This window comes from Lynx canadensis, chromosome A3 (assembly GCF_007474595.2).
Source record: "Lynx canadensis isolate LIC74 chromosome A3, mLynCan4.pri.v2, whole genome shotgun sequence".
Lineage (NCBI taxonomy): Eukaryota > Metazoa > Chordata > Mammalia > Carnivora > Felidae > Lynx > Lynx canadensis.
Genome location: NC_044305.1, coordinates 126,690,981 through 126,710,864, shown reverse-complemented (window position 1 = coordinate 126,710,864; position 19,884 = coordinate 126,690,981). Strand labels below are relative to the sequence as shown.

At 41.2% G+C, this 19,884-nt stretch overlaps 1 protein-coding gene across 1 annotated transcript in view; it reads left to right on the top strand.

The window, feature by feature from the left end:
• Window positions 1-2,720: 2,720 nt before the first annotated feature.
• Window positions 2,721-19,884, top strand: part of VSNL1 (visinin like 1) — a 99,706-nt gene continuing 82,542 nt past the window's right edge. The window contains exon 1 of the mRNA XM_030311611.1: window positions 2,721-3,034. The gene's annotated coding sequence lies outside the window, so the exon portion shown is untranslated. The remainder of the gene's footprint in view (window positions 3,035-19,884) is intronic.

Sequence of the window (19,884 nt, the reverse complement as noted above, 5' to 3'; positions counted from 1 at the left end):
AACAAACCCCAAAACTCCTCTTTCCAGCACCTTCCTCCCCCCCCCCCCAACTCTCAAAAATCTCCAGAGAGTATGAAAGCTGACGCCGCTATCCATCCAGTGTTGCGGAGGAGACTTTAAGTAATAGAACAACTGCTTTAGCTTGATGGCAATGGCATTCTTTACTCAGCAGAGTGCGGTATTCCTGTCCCTTCTACGCCTGAGCGGGGGACCAGGCACCTCTGTTCCTCTGTGGTCACCAGAAACATCTGCAAATGCCTAAAGAAACAGAGGGTTCCCTTATTTTTTTAATGTCTGCCATTCTCCTTTTCAAGTTCATTCCACTATCCTAAAAAGGGGAATTGATTTCTGTAATTTAAACAATATTCCTTTGGTGTCTTTTAGAATTTGCTTCCCCTACTGTGATTTCATGCTGCATATAAAACTCGACCAAAGGGCATCTCAAAAAAAAAAAAAAAAAAAAAAGTTAACAACAACAAAACAGAGCTTAAGAAAATAAAGCTGCAAAATAGCTGGAGATTAAAAATCAAGATACCGCCTTAGGACGCCAAACAACGCTTCAGTGCAAATAAAACTTTTTAAAAATTCTGTCTGCCCAATTAGATAAAAGCTGCTTCACAAAAGCGCATGCATCTAAATCAAATCTCCCCTACAACAGAACACGGTTTAAAGTATCAGTGGTTCGTTTCTTCCTAAACGCAACTTGAAAGTAACTTATCTAAAACCGAACAATGCCGCGAAAGAGATCGCCAGGGCGCAATAGGCCTGTCTCTTTCACGCCGAGAAATGGCATCCTGACCCCTTCCTTTGGCTGATGCAGATTGCAGTGCGGAGGCTGTTCTCGAGAGAGAAACCAGAGAGCCCAGCGTAAAACGCTTTAGTAGGGGAAATCGACAAAAGATGAGAAATTACTCTGAAAGCTTTGGAGATTGTCTCCGCGGCCAACCAGAACGACTCATCCAGAGCTGACTTTTGCCCCCAACCCATCCCAAGCAACTGACGGAACCTCTCGGCCTGTCCCGCTGCGCAGTGCGCACTGCGGGCCGGGAGCGCGGAGCTGGCGCTCGCCAGACTCACAATGTGCTCAGTTGCCGCAGCGCGCCCGGGCGCGCGCCCTGCTCCGCGAGACTCCGCGCTCCGGGTTTCCGCGGTCGCCAGCACCCCGCGGAAGAGCCCCGACGGGAAGGGACTTCTTGGAGCGGTGTCCCGAGAGTCCCGCGAGCTCTCTCCTCTCGGCGCAAACTGCCGAAGGCGACTGGCCCAAGAAAGCGCGTTCCTGGGCTCTGGGGCGGCCAGGTCGGCTTTGAGCGTCAGGCTGTGGCTCAGGTGTCACTACTGGGGGTCCTCACCTGGCACAAGCCTTTTACAGGGCCGGAGACTGGTGGGGCGGAGTTTCTCCTGGTCTTCTCTAAGTGGCCTCTAGTTATTCCCAGCTGGACTCCCCGACTTGGCAGCCAGGAGCAGCTCCCTCCTGGCAACGGAGATTTGTCTGTCTCGAGCTCTTTTGCCACCAGAGATGCTCTTGGCGTCCTCAGAACCAAAAGATTAAGTAACACTGCAGTTTTCCTGAACGTGGTAAGGTGTGTGAAATTGTAAAGGTCTCTATTTAAGGAGAACTTGGATCTTCACTGTGCCTCCAGAACTGCCTCCCCTCTTGAAAATAAAACTCCCTCCTGAATGTAAACCTCAGGATGGGGTTTTGTTCGCTTCATGTATCCCCAAAGCAGTGGCTAATACTAAGTAGTTGGTTAATGCATAATTTTTGAATGAACGAATGAATTAATGTGCAAACATACACACTTGAGGAAAACTGATCAGGTTGGAAACATCTGGGAATTTTTGCTTTCCTGGTAGGGAGGCGACCAAACATTTACTGGACACTACTCCTTGCCAAGTCTTCTAGGCTTTGGCAGGACAGTGGGGAGCGGGGGAGGGCTAGCAAACACATGCATCCTTAGTGGACACAAAAGGGGGCACTATAATATCGCTTGGTCCAAGCCCTTAATCCTCGATTCCAAGGATGGTTTGTTCCCTCCCATCTACCACCCCCTCCCCGAGCATAGTCAATAAATATTTATTAACTGCATACTGAAGGCGCTTGTTAAATGTTTGTTGATGGTTAGCATGATTTGTCCAAGGTCATACAGGGCAAGAAGTCTCGGAACCAGCTCCCTTCAACACACATTTCTCTAACCGCTCTGGATAGGACTGTCCTCCCAGCATAAGACCCTGGGATGCAATGGCCCACGGAAAGTGCCCACCATAACTATTCCTTCACAGGGGCCGGGTAGGTATGGTCACAGCTAGCTCTGGGGACATACTTCCTTTGGAGAAAAGGATTTCTGCAGTTTTCTCTGTCATCTTGCAGCCCGACAAAGGGTCGGTCGGGGGTCCCCTGGGAGCCTTGGCTGAGAGCCTTGGGAAAAGCAGGCTCCAAGTGTCCCATTTCTGGCCTTCGCCTTCACCACCAGACTCCATAACAGCGGGGCGTGGTGAGCCCAACTTGCTCTCCCTACCGCCTGTCCAGGTGGAGGCTGCTCCGGTAGCCTGGCTCCCTTTTCCTCTGTACTTTCCTTTCGAGTTTCTGCTAAAATCTGGAGACATGGAATCCATCCGCGGGAACTCCGAGCCCCTCCAACTGAGCATGCGCCAACGCCAGGCTGCTTTTGGTCACCGGCTCCACAGCTCTCTCCACGCTGGGGCTGCGGAGCTGGAGGAAGAGGGAGGAGGGGAGAGGGGAGGGGGTGCCTCGAGAGGCGGCGGCTCGCGCGCCTGCGCAGCCAGCTCCAGGGACCCTAGGTTTTCTATGGGATTCCCAATCTGCAGCAGAGACTTACCCGAGCTTGTTGCGGCGGCGGCTGGGCTTGCGAGGCGCGATCTAAGAGGGATTTAAGCAGCCTACAGCTCCAGAGAAAAAAAGCGCGAGAGAACCACACACAGAGACGGCTTAACCGTTTATCTGAATTATACATATATATAAAGAACTGTTGAGTTTTATTATTTTCATTAAGTGACCGTGCGCAGCGCTATAACTGTAAGTGGAAAATGCAATCTTCGTTGCTTTTCTGCATGTGTAGTACAGCCAATTGTCTGAGAGATGCTTTGGCTATTGTCACATACTTTGCATAGAGCGTCCAAATGCCTGGTGACAGTTGCTTTGGTTAAGGCTGGCCATCTGAATGTGTTGTTAGTCAAAGGGGGGATCTTTGGGGATGATGGGGGTGGGGGAAGGAGGAGTGTTTATATGCGGCGTGTTTGGGGGTTTGTCTGAAGCTAGATTTAAGATAGGTGAAACAGAGGTGCATTTTTAGTGTAAGTCTATAAATAAGCGGATTTCCTCTCACACACATTTAAGTAGCTGTTTGACCGATTGTGAAGTTTTCCGGTTGCTGATAAAACTATTGAGCGGCTGCAGTCAAGTACCAACCTGCCATCCGTGAGCTTGGTGCACCATTTTTCTCACCGGGGAAGAGCAGTGAAGGTGTTTGCTAAGTGAAACTGAGTAGACGAGATGGTGTGGAAACCGGGGTTGGTTTCCAAGCGGGGTGTTAGTGTTTAGAACCACGGAGCGACGCGCAAAAGAAGCACATTTCTTAGTATTGAGAAATGAGTAGATAATTTTTCGGTTTTGATTCTTCGTCATGATGGTGAATGAGCAAAAAAGGAGAGATGTTCAACCACATAGTCAGCCGTCTGTCTTGAGCAGAGTCTGAGACCCAGAGCCTCTCTGAATGGAAGCTGTCAGACCCAAACTAGTTGCCTGCCTCTGCACCCCGTATTCCCATTCTGGAATGCGGGGTTGAGAAATGTAAGCCCAGATGTGTTACATTCGGTGGTGTTTCTTTAAAGGAGAAAAGGTCGTTTTGTGTTTTGAGTTAAAATGGGTTGTTCCGTGCCTAGGAACTAAAGCAGGGTCTTTGCAAGGTCAAACCCACTGTGGAAACCGGGGGCACTGGTGAATGGCGGTGGAGGGACAGAGGAAATGGTGAGGTTCTGGGCGAGTGCTCAGCACTGCACGGATGGATCGGTGCCCTGTGAGATTCGAGAGTGGGAATCCATTTTTCTAGAGTTGTGCTCCTGCCCATATTTTGGAGACTAAAATGAAATGGAAATGTTAGTGGGTGTAGAAAACACAAGTGGATACTATCTGTGTGTCACATCCCACTTGAAGACAAGAAGAGCGAAGGAGTTGTATTTCTCCATATTAATTTTTGTTTTTAATTTAAAGGAATTTCAGGCTGAGACAAATTAAAAATGAAACTTTTGTGAAAACATATTTGATCCCCACTTCCATCTAAACTGCGTGTGGTGGTGATGGGGAGGTGGTCCTGCATCATTGAATACTTCACCCATAAGTGCACTCTCATTAAGCTTGGGTGTTTAATAACTCCAGAAAATGCTGCACTGAAGCAGTTGGCAGAATGGCATGAGGCAGGCAGACAAGCGAAGAGCATGGCCAGTGAGCTGGATGGATTTCCGTGGAAGAAGCAGATTCAGTTTCTGTAATGAAATAAATTTTCCTTCAAATAAGACAGATCATTATAGGGCTCATTGGCCCTTTAGTCAGTCCAACTATTTTGAGCCCCTCAAAGAAATTTGCAATTTCTTTAAATGGATAAAATTTGAAATAAAAAATTCGAGAATATTCTCTCCGTGGAAACCCAAAGTGTAAATCACTGTTCCTCTCTTCCTTACCCCAGGGCAGAAGGATCAATCATTTGTCATAACTGAACCATACTCCTCGTCCTCACTAAGAGTTGGAATGTGCTTCATGAATCGTGCAGTTTTTACACTGCATTGATAAATGGGTAGTGCAGGAAGAATGGGGGATCTGGCACGAAATCTTAGAGGTGTTTAGTATCAGATACCCTGGCTCATGGGCTGACAGCCATAGAGACGTACCAGACAGAGACCTTCTAAAGTATCTAGTTCAAACCCCGTGTTTTGCAGATGAGGCCATTGAGGCCCAGAAGCTAGGGAGCTAGGGAAATGTCAGTTAACTTCTAGTCTATGAAATAAACAACTACAGAGAAATGTTGAGTGGAAATGTTCCCTTCTCTCTATACTTTTAGCATCTTCAGTGACATCGCTAAAGTCTTTAGATAAATAATTGTCTGGTCCCCAGCACATCTTCAAGAGAGTCCCAAGGTTCCTTTTCACACTATTATCATTTCTCCTTTCTTGCAAGGTCTCTTTCTATCTCTTTTCTATTGCCCTCACCTACCATCTACCCACCTTATTCACTGTGTAACCTGCCCTTCCTGGCTGCCTCTGCATCTCAGTTAGTTTCTTTGGAATCCTTGGATTTTTTTTTTTTTTTGAGAGAACTGGCACATCACTCAAAGCTCCTGTCCAAGGACTGCCCAGACCCATCTCCGTCTCCTCCATGCTCTAATCCTTCAGGGACTCCAGGCTTCAGAGACACTGCAGGTGCCGTCCTCACTCTTCTGCCTGTCTTACATCTTCCAAAACTGCTGCAGCTGCAGGGTCTGGGTCCTCGCGGAGTGAGGCGACTGCAGTGTAAACACACAATGGGCCCTGCCAGCTCTCCCCTGGCTCCTAGAAGGCAGAACCCAAATCCAAGATGCCTAACTGTCCCCAGCCTTCTTGGAAATCCTCCAGATGCAGCCACCTGCAGAGAAGGGGAGGGGCGGGGGCGGGGGGCGGAAGACTGAAGGAAGAGTGCTTGAGCGGCTCAACCTGAAGTGGGCGCTAGAGAGGACGGCAGTGCCGCCTGCAAAGCCTTTAGTGCTTGGCAAGCCCTTGCACAGCCTCCTTCTGGGTCTTGCAGCACTGGGACTGCAAAGCAGGCAATGATACCTGCCTACCTGGGCCTTCTTCTCTTTCCTCCTTTTTATATTATCTTTTCCTCTCGCTTGATTTTTCTATTGCTCCCTCGTTTTCTCTCCTGAATGCTCAGATAATACAGCTCTGGGCCATTTAAAGATAATCCAGGCCCTCCTGTTCCTTTTTGAAGAAATATACATCTCCCAGGCCCTCAGAAACATAACCAAGGCCACCACAGATGCACCCTTTGGGAAAGTGCCAGGAATTCTTACCTGAAAAAAAGCTGAGGCATTAGGGAAGGCTTGAGGAAGACAGTCTGTTTCTTTCTCCCTTGAAAGATAAGTTAAATACTCTTGGAAGTTTTTGATGAAGCATGGAGGTGTCTCAACACAGTCACCAATTAACATTTACTTTAACCCCTCCCCTCATGGTAACCCTTTGTTGAATTGGGATGAACTCTGTCTTGGATAGAGTCTGTCCCTAACAAATACTCTTGGGTCAGATGTCACCTGGTCTTACTATCCCACTCTGAAAATAGTCGTGCCCAGGCTATTCTGAACACCAGGTAGCCTATGCAGAGACCTGCAGCTGCCAAGCTGCTTCAATTTGCTGCGCTGTGAATCTCGTTCTGCAATAGGATAACTGGATTAGAAATGTTGTCCTGGGCAAGCTATAGGTTTTCCGTTGGGGTTGCATACAGGTATGGATTACAAACATTGCTGAGGACCTCCTTGGGGAGTTTCATAAAATGACAGTATAATGTCAATAGCAAACAAATGTTATCCTACTTCACAAGAGCAATACCTTTTAATGTCCTTCTAAAGATCTTTTTCTTTGTACTGAGTGATATCTATGCTCCTTAGATTAGTAATTATTTAGAAAGATTGGAAGACTCTTCTCAAAGAAGGATCACATTCAGTTTAGTCTAAGGTTGAAACTGACAATGTCCATCTCAGTTACATTTAGTAGATATAAATGCATTAATTTTCCTGAAGTATCCAATGGTACACAAATTAATACATGATTGATATTTCTACTCTCCCAATGGTTAATTCACATAATTAATACAGTGTAGGAACTGAATGGGATCCACATAAATTACTTAATCCATCCCTCCAATACACAAAAAACATAGGATATCAAGGAACATTTTCATTTTAAAGAGATATCTACAATATGAAAGCATAGTCTACAAGGGTGTATATTTTAATGATCTTTTTAATATTTCCACAATATTTGTACAATGTCTTTTATAGTACTTTACAATATATGTCGATTATATATCTGTTCCAAGAATCAGTTGTAAGCACCTTATTAATTAATTACATTAAGAAATTAAATTGTTTTGACTAAAAACATTGCACAATTAACATTGCTTTCAATATTCTTATGTTACTGAAAGGAAAAGCTGGACTGAATATTATTTTATAATTTATTTTCACTAAAGATATAAAAGCACTATAATAATACCTTCAAGAGTTCATTTTAATCCACGCATAATTTTTATCTCTTAAGAAGTAAAAATATAAATTATTTGTACCTATCTACAAGAACTGGTATTAATAAGTCAAAGAGGGAATTTAAACTCAGACTATGGTAGCTATGTGTACTACTTAGATCATGGGTCCCTTGAGCTATGGAATTATTTTAACATGTTCACACGGTGAAGGGACCACAATAGTGCATTTCTCATTTACATTTTGTTTCTAATGGTAACATGTGCTCTCTTAAGTGAGTCAAAATAGTTTGAGTTGCTCCCAGCCTGGTTCATTGAGAACTTCATAAATGGGGAACTTGGGGGTGCTTTAGAAACTATTTAATGAATGAAACAGAAATGGAATAGCAAGTTACTCAAGAATCCTCACAGAGGTTTGACACTTTAATAATAGGGTGCCTGTGAATACATTAAAGAGATGTTCTATACCCTTATCAGCGAACTTAAAGCATGCAAGTTGGGTAATTTGTCATGATTCCTATGCTTTCTCTGGATTTCTCTACCGCCTTACTTCACTCTACTTCAAACGCAGATGAACTGCTGTGTAACCACCGTTTTTTTTTTTTAAGACAATTCATTGCTTTAATAACCATTTGTTGGATTATTTTCAGGTGAACAATCTGTTTCCTCTTGTTCTAAATTACAGTTCAGACTTGGAGGACTCTCATTGATCAACTGGCCTTCAAGCTCAATATATCTGATAAAATAATTGCTGAACTTTTTATAGAAAATAAGGCTCTCATTTTATGAAGTATCACTCATAACAGACAAAGTGTTAACATAGCAGTTAAATTTACTTGCTATTATTACAGATCTATAGAATGAATTCTTATTTTCTTTATTCTTGTTCATATAGGGACTTTTCTAACAGAAATCTGTCACTTTAAATATTTTTTATCTCCTTTGTTTGGATTTTGTTTATTATCTCTTAGGCTCTGAATTTTTTTTTTTTAATCTTTATTTTTAAGACAGAGAAGGAAAGACAGAGTGCAAGCAGGGGAGGGGCAGAGAGAAAGGGAGACACAGCATCCGAAGCAGGCTCCAGGCTCTGGGCTGTCAGCACAGAGCCTGACACGGGGCTCAAACTCATGAAAGCAAGTTCATGACCTGAGCCAAAGTCAGATGCCCAACTGACTGAGCCACCCAGGCGCCCCAGGCTCTGAACTTTTGAGGAGCTGATTGTAAATAGATTTTTGCAAATCACTAACATGTTAAATGGGCTGTGGAGGCTGGGTGGATTTTTTTTAACTCAAAAAACTAGACCCTAGGGGCGCCTGGGTGGCGCAGTCGGTTAAGCGTCCGACTTCAGCCAGGTCACCATCTCGCGGTCCGTGAGTTCGAGCCCCGCGTCAGGCTCTGGGCTGATGGCTCAGAGCCTGGAGCCTGCTTACGATTCTGTGTCTCCCTCTCTCTCTGCCCCTCCCCCGTTCATGCTCTGTCTCTCTCTGTCCCAAAAATAAATAAACGTTGAAAAAAAAATTAAAAAAAAAAAAAACTAGACCCTAATATTTCTGTTGTTTCATATTTTATTGTAATTGAAAATTTCTTAAAATATTAGGCTCTGGTGCTACAGAAGTCTCTGGTGTTTTATATTTTGTATTGGTTTTATTAATTTGTGATTAGTGTGTTTATTTCTGATTTCTTGAGACCCAATCTTTTTTTTTTAAGTTTTTTTATTTATTTTGAGAGAGAGCAAGCGGGGAAGGGCAGAGAGAGAGGGGGGGAGAGAGAGAGAGAGAGAGAGAGAGAATCCCAAGCAGGCTCCACATGGTCAGTGCTGAGCCTCACATGGAGCTCAAACCCACGAACCATGAGATCATGACCTGAGCCGAAGTTGGATGCTCAACTGACTGAGCCACCTAGGCACCTTGAAACCGAATTTTAAATTGTGAGTGAAATGTCTCATTGGAGGCTCATTAGGCATTATCAGTGAAGTTGATATGCTTATGAATATATTTTATTTTAATGCATCAAATAGTGCTGTGCAAGTCAGACTTTCAATTAACAACTTCTATTTGTTAGAATTCTTTGGCAAGTGGTGTTATGAGTTTATGAAAGACAAAACCATCTACTTAATCTTTACTCCTCTTTCGTTTGTGAATAGGAAAATTCCTCAGCCCTCACCGAGGTTTTAACTGACTCAAAAGAAATTATGATAGGAAATATAAATAAGAGTTTTCAAGCTGGACACACTTAGGTATAAAAATCCCCCAGTTCCACTAGCTTATTAGTTCAAAGACCTTGAATAAGTGGTTCAAGCTCTCAGCCTCAGTTTCCACTTAAAATGGTAATCACAGGATTTTTGAACAGAAAATGAAAGACAACATATGTAAAGATATAATATAATGCTTCATTATTAAAAATGCGGGGCACCTGGGTGGCTCAGTCGGTTAAGCATCCAATACTGGGCTCGACTTATGATCTCACGGTTTGTGAGTTTGAGTCCCCCATAGGGCTCTCTGCTGTCAGCACAGAGCCTGCTTCAGATCCTCTTTTCCCCCTCTCTTTCTGCCCATCCCCTGCTCACGTGTATGCTCTCTCTCTCTTTCTCTCTCTCTCAAAAATAAAAATAGGGGCGCCTGGGTGGCTCAGTCGGTTAAGCGGCTGACTTTGGCTCAGGTCATGATCTCGCGGTCCGTGAGTTTGAGCCCCACGTCGGGCTCTGTGCTGACAGCTCAGAGCCTGGAGCCTGTTTCGGATTCTGTGTCTCCCTCTCTCTCTGCCCCTCCCCTGTTCATGCTCTGTCTCTCTCTGTCTCAAAAATAAATAAATGTTAAAAAAAAAATTTAAAAAAATGCAATAAATGACAGTTATTATTGTCAATTATTGTCATTACCATTATCTCCATCAGAAATCAATATCCTGAAACACGTTAGTCTCTGAGTTGTAGTAGAACCAACATTCGTAGTAGAACGTCTGAGCGAGGAAGTGAGCTCTTAAAAGCAATGAACACTGAACAGTTCTTAGCCTACCTTGTAAAACAAGTATCCATGGAGTATATGTGCCAAGTACTGTGTAGTCACTGTGGAATCAACATTAAATAAGATACAGTCCCAGCCTTCAAGGAATTTATGCCTAAATGAGGAAGACAGATAAATGCAATTTACTAAGTCGGTAAAATAGAAAGTGGCATGGATGCATAGAAAAGAGAATTTCTAGAAGAAATGCCTACACTGAGACCTCAGCCTTCCCATTTTTCTTATTCTTTCTTTCAGTGCATCTCCTTTCCATTATACCTTTTCTCTACTGTCATCCCCCTGCCATGTAATAGCAGCATATAATTGGGCCCAACAGAGTATGGAACTGGTAGCACATTTTTACATTCGTTTCCTTATTGAATACATTTCCTAATTGTTTTTCAAGGCATAGTAGTCTCCCTTTATCTGTAGTTTCACTTTCCTTAGTTTCAGTTACCCCCAGTCAACCCAGGTGCAGAAACTTTTGATCCTCTTGAACACTCATCAGAAGGTCAGCAGTAACCTAATGTTAAGTCACATACATGCCTCTGTCACTCACCCCACCTCATGTCATCACATAGGCATTGTGTCATCTCATATCATCACAGGAAGAAGTATGAGTACAGGACAATAAGATATTTTGAGAGAGAGAGAGGGAGACCACATTCACATAACTTTCATGACAGTATATTGTTAGTATATTATTAGTTATTGTTGTTAATCTTTTACTATGCTTAACTGATAAACTTTATCATAGGTATTTATGTATCATAGGTATTTTTCCTATAGGAAAAACCATAATATATATAGGGTTCAGTACTATCTGCAGTTTTGTGTATGTGTGGGAGGACTCTTATGTGATCTGTTCTTTTATTCTTTTCTCCTAGGGCTTTTATGATAAGAAAAGCAATCCTTCTTACCTACTGAGCTGAAAACTTGTTTCCAGCCTGTCTGTGCCTGTGTGGGTGTGCACACAGGCACGCACATGCACACACTTGCATGCGCACACACACACACGATTTCAAAAATGGTATTGTCTTTAGTTCTTCTCTTTTTAAAATGTTTCCTCATTTATTTTGAGAGAGAGCGAGCAAGCTCACGTTCATGCGAGCCAGGGAGGGGCAGAGAGAGAGAGGGAGAGAATCCATAGCAGGCTCCAAGTTCAGCGCAGAAAAGTGGGGCTCGGTCTCATCACCATGAGATCATGACCTGTGCTGAAATCAAGAGTCGGACACTTAACTGACTGAGCAACCCAGGCGCCCCTGTCTTTAGTTCTTCTAAGAGCCATTTTTCATCTCAGCTTTTTCTCAATTCTCCCCATATTTCCTGCTTCATTTTCTAGGGAAATTCAAGTATATTTCTAATCTGTGGTTAAAAAGGAGAAACGTTTTCTCCTTTTGAAATCTGTAAAAGTCACACATCGTTCTGAGGGTCTGTTGTATAGTAGGGGAGTCTTAGATCATTCCTAGAATTGGTCAGGACTTTTGGTCTTAATTAATTTGGGGGGCCATTTTCTCACTTGTGAAATGGGATTAATATATTTACTTTACAGGGATGTCAAAGACCATATATATGTGTATGTACAGATATGCATATGTACAGGTGTATACACACATACCACCTAAAAGAGCTTAGCATAGTGTAAATAATCCTCCCTCTGTGGACTTCCACCTGCCCTCTTGCCATTCTCCTCAGTCTGCATCCCACTGTTTCTCCTAGTCTCCTGTTCTAAGTGTTCTGCTCTAAGCATGTTTGTTCTAACTCAGTCAACGTCCTAGCATAGACCTGTGTTCTGCATCCATTTGGGAAAGCTCTTCCATTTATTTAAGACGTGCCTCCTGCTAAAGTTCCCAAAGCTTCCAATGACCAACATTCAGTTGATGAACAGTCTTTCCCACACCAATGACCTACGGTGTGCTTCATAAATAATGTCAGAGAGCATCTGCCAATGTTTACTTGTCTTCTGCCCTCTATCCTCTCTTTCCTTCATCTTTTCCTCCAAGGTGCTTAGAGTGCCTGTGACACATCCCCATGACACCCTGACGTCATTTCTTTGGTCAGGCCTAGTGCTATCACTTAGTCCATCTGTTGTCCATCAAATGAATATCCATCAAGTAACACCCAGTAAATGGCAGAAAGGGAAGCCTTGGTGGTACACACAATTAATGTTGTAGAACATGTTTGAATCAGGAGTAGCCTATCAGAGCCTTCGTTTGTTGAGTGTTTGTAGACGTGCACACTAGTGCACATTGACAAAGAGCAGAGAACAGGTCTCAAAGCAGGAGTGAGGGAGCAATGCCTATACACGCATACATGATATGTATACAGTAAGTTTAATGTACCATCATAGATCATTTGATATTTTTAAGCGAAATATTTCAGAGCAAATAGCTTTATACCAAATCAGTACTTATGAGATGGTATTAAAAGAAAGGCCTATTGAAAGTTTCCTCCTTGTAGATGAAGTGGCAGAGTTAAAAGGGAGGGTGATTTAAATTTGGTAATAAGGACATTTTAAACTTTCTTTCTTTCTTTTTTAAGATGCTCCTCTTATTCTTTTTTTTTTTAATTTTTTAACGTCTGTTTATTTTTGAGAGGCAGAGAGAGACAGAGCATGAGTGGGGGAGGGGCAGAGAGAGAGGGAGACACAAGATCTGAAGCAGGCTCCAGGCTCTGAGCTGTCAGCACAGAACCTGACGCAGGGCTCGAACCCACAGACTGCGAGATCATGACCTGAGCCGAAGTCGGATGCTTAACGGACTGAGCCACCCAGATGCCCCTCCTATTCTTTTTTTTTTCATTTACTTATTTATTTTGAGGGGAGGGGCAAAGAGAGAGGGAGAGAGAGAATCCCAAGCAGGCTCCACACTGTCAGTGCAGAACCTAACTCAGAGCCTGAACTCACAAACCATGAGATCATGACCTGAGCAGAAATCAAGAGTCAGACGCTTAACTGATAGCCACCCAGGAGTCCCAAACTTTGTTTCCTTAAAGAAATATTTCCAAGACACTGATAGTTACTTCCCCACAAAAAGTTTTGTGAAAACTTTTTTTGAGGGAGTTCATGCTTCCTGCATCCCACTCTTAGATATTCCTAGTGCATGTGTGTATTGATGTAAGTCTGAGAGTTCCTCTTGTAGAGATCCCAGAGTCTGTTTAGCTTTGCTGGACCTTATGTTTCCAATGTTTACTCAGGGAACTCATGTTAAATTACACTTATCACCATCTCCTTGCCTTCTGAAGAACCCAGTTGGAAAAGCTGCTTTAGCAGGACACAAATGGAAGTACATAATGGAAAGACCATAAAAGTAGGTGGCATTAGCTGTGTTTTAGGCATCACAGCTGTGCTGCAGTCATCATCAATGCAAAGTCCTGGAAAAATCAATTAAATTTTTCTGAGTTTTCATTTCTTCATGTGAAAATAAATATGGGTCTCAATTTCGTAGGGTATAACATACAAGTTGTGAATAACATAGTCTACACTTTATGATGTTCACATCATGTTTATGATGTCACAGTTTACCCAACAAGGAAGGGGGAAGAGAAGGAGATACTTCTTAAAGTGTGCAGTGTTTTTAAACGTGCCTGGCATATCCCATGCCTCTACACAAAGGGCTCTGCCAGGTTCTTTGCTTTACTTGCATATTACTCATCCATGTTCACAGCAATCCAATGAGATGGATTATCTCTACTTTAGATGAATAAATTGGTACAGGGATTGAGTAATTTGCCTAAAGCCATGTGGTTTGTAAGTGGTAACTCTAAGATCCAGAACAGATCTGTGCCCTTTCTGACTACTCACCTGTCGTTTTTATGTTCATTACATTGTTTCTATATGAGGTACTATCTCTCTGACTCATCAATGTATTCATTCTTTCAAAAAATACCTATTGAATATCTGTCACTTGCCTAGCAGTAGACATGCAGGGTGAACTAAAATAACCATAATCCTTGACCTCATAGAGATCAGAGTCTAGTTAGAGAAACATAAATTAAATAATCACAAAATAGCTTAACATTACAAATAAGATTAAGTATACTGGAAGAAAAATACATGATGGTATAAGAAAATGTGACAGAAAGACTTATTTTGAGGTGTTTCAAATAATAGATTCCAGGGAAATCCAGTGAGAATCGGCAAGTCTTTTACAAAGAACATTGTCCAAGGGGTCAAAAAATCTTCATATTCTAGCCTGGGCTTTGCTTCTAGCTTTTCATCTTGGTTAAATCACTTCCTCTTGATGGGCATTAGTCTCATTATATGTAGAATTAGTAGGATTAGCTAGTATGTCTCTACTAACAGCCTTCCAGCTCTATCTACTATTACTGAAAATCTCATACATTTTCTTATCATAATTTTAAAGTCATATAAGTGTTATACAGCAAAAATCTAGCATTGAGCCATTTTCTCAGGAATAGATACAGATTTGTCTCCATATATTTATACCTCGCCTTGTCTCAGAAAGGATTAAATACTTCTATTGTTCTTTATTTGTGCAAAAGCAATATGATAAGAAAATGAAATAAGCTGTTTATTCAATATTGGAAAAGAGATTAAATTACTATTTTTTTGCTGGCTGTATATAGAGAAAGTTGGAAGATTCAAGTAAAAATAAAAAATAATAAATGTTTGATAAGGAGTTTAGACATGAGATAAATTATAAAAACAAATAACTTCTTTCATTTTAGTCTACCAAAAAAGTATTCAGAAATGAAAAGTGGAAAAAATATTCTATATACAATAGCAACCAAGATGATAAAATGTTTAAGATTAAAAGTTTTAAGAAAAGCAAAGTGCCTTGGGGAGCACAACTATAAAATCTTATTGAAGAACAGAAAATATGATAACAACAAATGAAAAGACAATATGAACACATCATATAAGGTAATGAATAGACATGATATGTTTGTAATATATAATAATTATAATGCCACAGGATTTTTTATTGTAGGCATCATTTAAGTTTTTTTAACTTGGTTTTAAAGTTTATCTGAACACTGCATCCTCAAATATCATGTCAAATTTGAATATCATGTCAAATTTGAATATCATGTAAAAAGAATAGAGTAGTCTTGCATTACCGGTTGTTAGAACATATAAACACTGTAATCAAATTAAGATGGTGTAGGCATATGAGTAGACAAATAGACCAGAGAACAAAATAGAGAATCAGAGATAGCTCATTTTCTTTGAGATTTTATGAAATACCACTAAGGGTGCCATTTTAATTTAGTGGGAAGGGAAATCAGAACACCTGATTGTCTACTTAGAAATATCTACTTAGATAGAAATATCCATCTCACACTATATAAATGTATTCCAGATATAGTAAAGACTTCAAATTTTTTTTTTTAAGGCTTAGCAGAAAGTCCAGGAGATGTATTTGTAACCTAGGTGTAGTGGGAAATAAGCAATCCAAAAACTCTAAAAGGGTAGGCATATTTGATTACATAAAAGATACTATGTTAAAAGATGTTATTAACCTGGAAGTGTTCAATACTTTTTAGTAAACTTTAGAAGATAAGTTTCTGTGTCCTCTGGACCATAATGCCTGGTTCATAGCTGAGATTCAGATGAAAGCATGCAAGTAGAATGGGATACGGGTCATGACAAGAAGGATAGATTTTGTTCTAAGAATTTTGCGTGTGAAAGAGCAAATTAGTTTTCAATGGATTTCTTAGGTTGTCTCTTTGGGACTCACAAGTTTCTCCTATGAGAATATGACAGTTAATCAGCTCAACAAACAGTAACTGACTAATCCAGTTAACAGACATTGAGTGCTTACTATGTACCAAACCCTGTACTGAAAAAATTTGGAAGCAAAAAAAGATAGACTCTCTCATGGAGCTTATGGTATGGAAAGGCATGACAAATGGGTGATTAAAAACTGATTAGTCTGAAAAAAAGGGGGAAGATTATGCTCCTGTGGGTATGCATAACAAAGAGACTTAGTCTAAGGAATCCTGGACTGACTCAGAGTGAGATTTATGCTGGATACCTAAGTAGGGGTGGAAGTTTGCCAGTTCAGGAAAGGTATAGAAGGAGTGCTCCCCACACAGGTAATAGCATGTGCAAAGAGCTGGATTTGATAGTGAACCTGGTAAGAAACTGGAGTGAGGCTGCAAAATTATCCAGGTTGTGATGGATCTTATAAGGAATGTTAAGGGATTTTTTTAAAAGGTTTTTTTTTTTTTTTTACTGCATCATGAGAGTAAGAATCTATTAAAGATTTTAAAAAGGAAGTGACTTGATCAGACTTAAATTTTCAAATGATCCTTCTGGAGAATGAATCAGGGAGACCAGTTTGGAGGCAGTTGTATTTGTCCAGGTGAGAGGTGATATTGGCTTGGCCTAAAGTGGTACAGCACAGCTTCAGAGACCTGAACAAATTTGGCAGATGTTTAGGAGGTAGATCATATAGGAATATGACTATTTGTGAGGAGAGGGAGAAGAAAGTCAGCTACTGTGTTAGTGAGCAACTGTGTAGAGAACTGTACAATTCTTCAGGTGGAAAACATATGCCAAGTGTCTGTTCTTTTTTGTCTCTTAAGAATGCAGCTCAGGGGCACCTGGATGGCTCAGTTGGTTAAACGTCCAACTTCAGCTCAGGTCACGATCTCGTGGTTCATGATTTCGAGCCCTGTCGGGCTCCGTGCTGACAGCTCAGAGCCTGGAGCCTGCTTGGGATTCTGTGTCTCCCTCTCTGTCTGTCCCTTCCCCGCTCACACTCTCTCTCAAAAATGAATAAACATTAAAAAAATTAAAAAAAAAAAGAATGCAGCCCAAAAGTTAATCAAGAAAATGACACTCCCTTTACATTGTTCTAAATAGGTACACTCGTCAGAATAAAACATGGGACTCACCCCAAACACCCTCACCAGCCAGCAGGGTCTGCAGTACTCCCAGCCTGTGGAATTGCTATTGGAGTCTGTTGAGGTTTAATTCAAGCCTTTTGAGGCTTCTTCTAGTCTACACTTTGTACCAGGTGTTCCCCATCTTTTTTACCACTACTTTATACTTCTGGGACTTCTCTGTAATGCCAAGTTTTTCAGACTCCCAAGGCTAGTAATTGTAATTTCGTTATTAGTTGATTTGAAAGAACACATTGGGACAAATAGCTACTATGAATTCAATAATGTTTAAAATTCACCTTTAAAATTTACATTATTGATAGCAATAGCATTGACACACATTTGAAAAATAATACACTGATATGTGAAAGATAGACTATTCCATTTCTAAGGCTAACATTCATATGTATTCACAGACCCTTTTAAATAATTGAATGCATTCTTCCACTTCCAGACTTCATTCTAGCAATCCACAAACCAAATTTTATCTTTAAGTCGATCATAAACTTTTTAAATTTTCATTAAGAAGCAAAGCTAATGCTAATATGGTCTCTTTAACAATTGCACATTCTTTAGAAATCAAAGAGTAAATTTTTGTTCCCTAATGATGGCATTAGACAGGACATTGAGATTATATAAATAGGTATTCTGTCTGTTTTGGCATAAATTGGCCCTAGATTTAGAATCCAGTCTGTCCCCATTGATGGCATATATTGCCTTAAGGGAATTTTATCTTCCTCTGAATAGTATTATACAAAAAAAAGACTTATTTAAGGAGAAACGTCAGAACTGGACCTACAGAGCCGTTAGGAACCAGCACAACTAGGTATTTGCCACTGCCTCCTTTTCTTGGTCTCTGGGATCCGAGATGTTCCTCTCTCTATACATAACATCTCAGTTTCTCTATCTGCTGGTTAGCTCTGCACCCACTATTCATGAAGGATTGATACCAAATCTCTTCCATTCCAAATCTCTGAAAGAGCAAGTCTGATTACTTTTATCTCTGTTTGCAAGCCCTTCCCACCATCCAACTTCATCAGCTGGTCTGTGCTGTGCCACTTTTGGGTCAGTGACCCATCTTTGTTTGGATTTTTACATCATTCCTGCCTAAAAATGGCTGAACTATACTTTTCTAAATATGAAGTATGGATAAGGCCACTGCAGCTAAAAGAAGAGATGAGACATATTAATAACTGATATGTCCAGTATGTTGGGCAAGGAATAACCAGGAAGGAGAGATGAAGGGAAAAGGGAACTATTTCATGACAAAAATAATTCAGGCACTTCACATAGCAAAACTGGAGAATATTACAGTAGAGAGATATAAAAATCATCATCTTAATATTCAAAGTTAATATCGATTATTTGGCATATTTCTTTCTGGCCTCTTTTTTATATGCCTCTTTCTTTTTATTTAGTTGTGATGTTGATATCGATAAACTTTACCCTCTTCTAAATATTCCTTTTTAAAACCAATTCCTTTAATTATATCCAATGTTTTTCCAGTCATGCTCTTCTCCGTTTTTTGTTTTTTTTTATCTAGTCTTCTTCCTTGTTCAGAGAGGATTGCAGTTAGGTTTCTAATACAGTAACATTTTTAAAAAAATTTAACTTTAATTGCCTATTTATTTTTGAGAGGGAGCACGAGCGAATGTGAGAGGGGCAGAGAGAGAGGGAGACACAGAATCCCAAGCAGGCTCCAGGCTCTAAGCTGTCAGCACAGAATCTGACGCGGGGCTAGAATCTGTGAACCACGAGATCATGACCTGAGCAGAAGTTGGACGCACCACGAGATCATGACCTGAGCAGAAGTTGGACACTTAAGCGACTGAACCACCCAGGCACCCCTAATGCAGTAACATTTTAAAAAATAAATTAGAAATGAGAGGTTTCAAAAAAGGAAAATGAAGATTGTCTTCTGATTTGTTCTATCCCACACTTCTGATTGTTAAATAGAATTTGTATGTGGTTTGGCAGCCTCCTCTGTGTCTTCTTTGAGTCTTTCTGACCTAAGATACACTTTCAGAGCCTATAAGCTGAAAGAAACCATAGCTGGCCAAAGATGTGTTCCGTTTTGGCACAGAAATGCATATTTATTATTAAGTGGACTTTATTACACCATCTCACGAGGGTGTTCAGAGAGGCCTTTAAGAAATTATTCCAATCCTCATGCATAGGATTCTGGAGCAAAAACAGCAGCAACTATAAGCCATTACGGCCTCATTGTGTGTGTTTTAGTACAATGGCAAGAAACCAGGTGACTCAAGGAGTCACGCTTGTGCCAACTTTGAGTCTCTCAGAGCCTCTCAAGTTGCCTTGCAAATGTGGTTAAACAACAGTGTTTCAATATCCCTATTCAAGATGGAAATTGAAATTGTATTAAATCATTTTTCAAAACACTTACTGGATGCCCATGTGGCCTAGGCATTGATGAGTAAGAAGGGGTCCCCCTCTTCCAGTGTTTCCAGAATCTAGTGGGGCCAGGCAAGTAAGCAAGTGATTACAGAGCACAAAACTACCTTGATGTGGTTAAAGCAGTGGATGTTCCATTGGATATATGCCTCCTTGTATTCACTGCAGCATTGATCAGAGAAGTATTTTTTCCTAAACCGAAAATGGACCTGCTTTAAATGGGTAAAATTCTTAGAGGATGGCACAATTTTCTCTTCAGCGTTCTGCCACATGTTTCCTTTGAAATGAACGTGATTACTCTTTATGATAAGAGTTGGAAGGGGGCGCCTGGGTGGCGCAGTCGGTTAAGCGTCCGACTTCAGCCAGGTCACGATCTCGCGG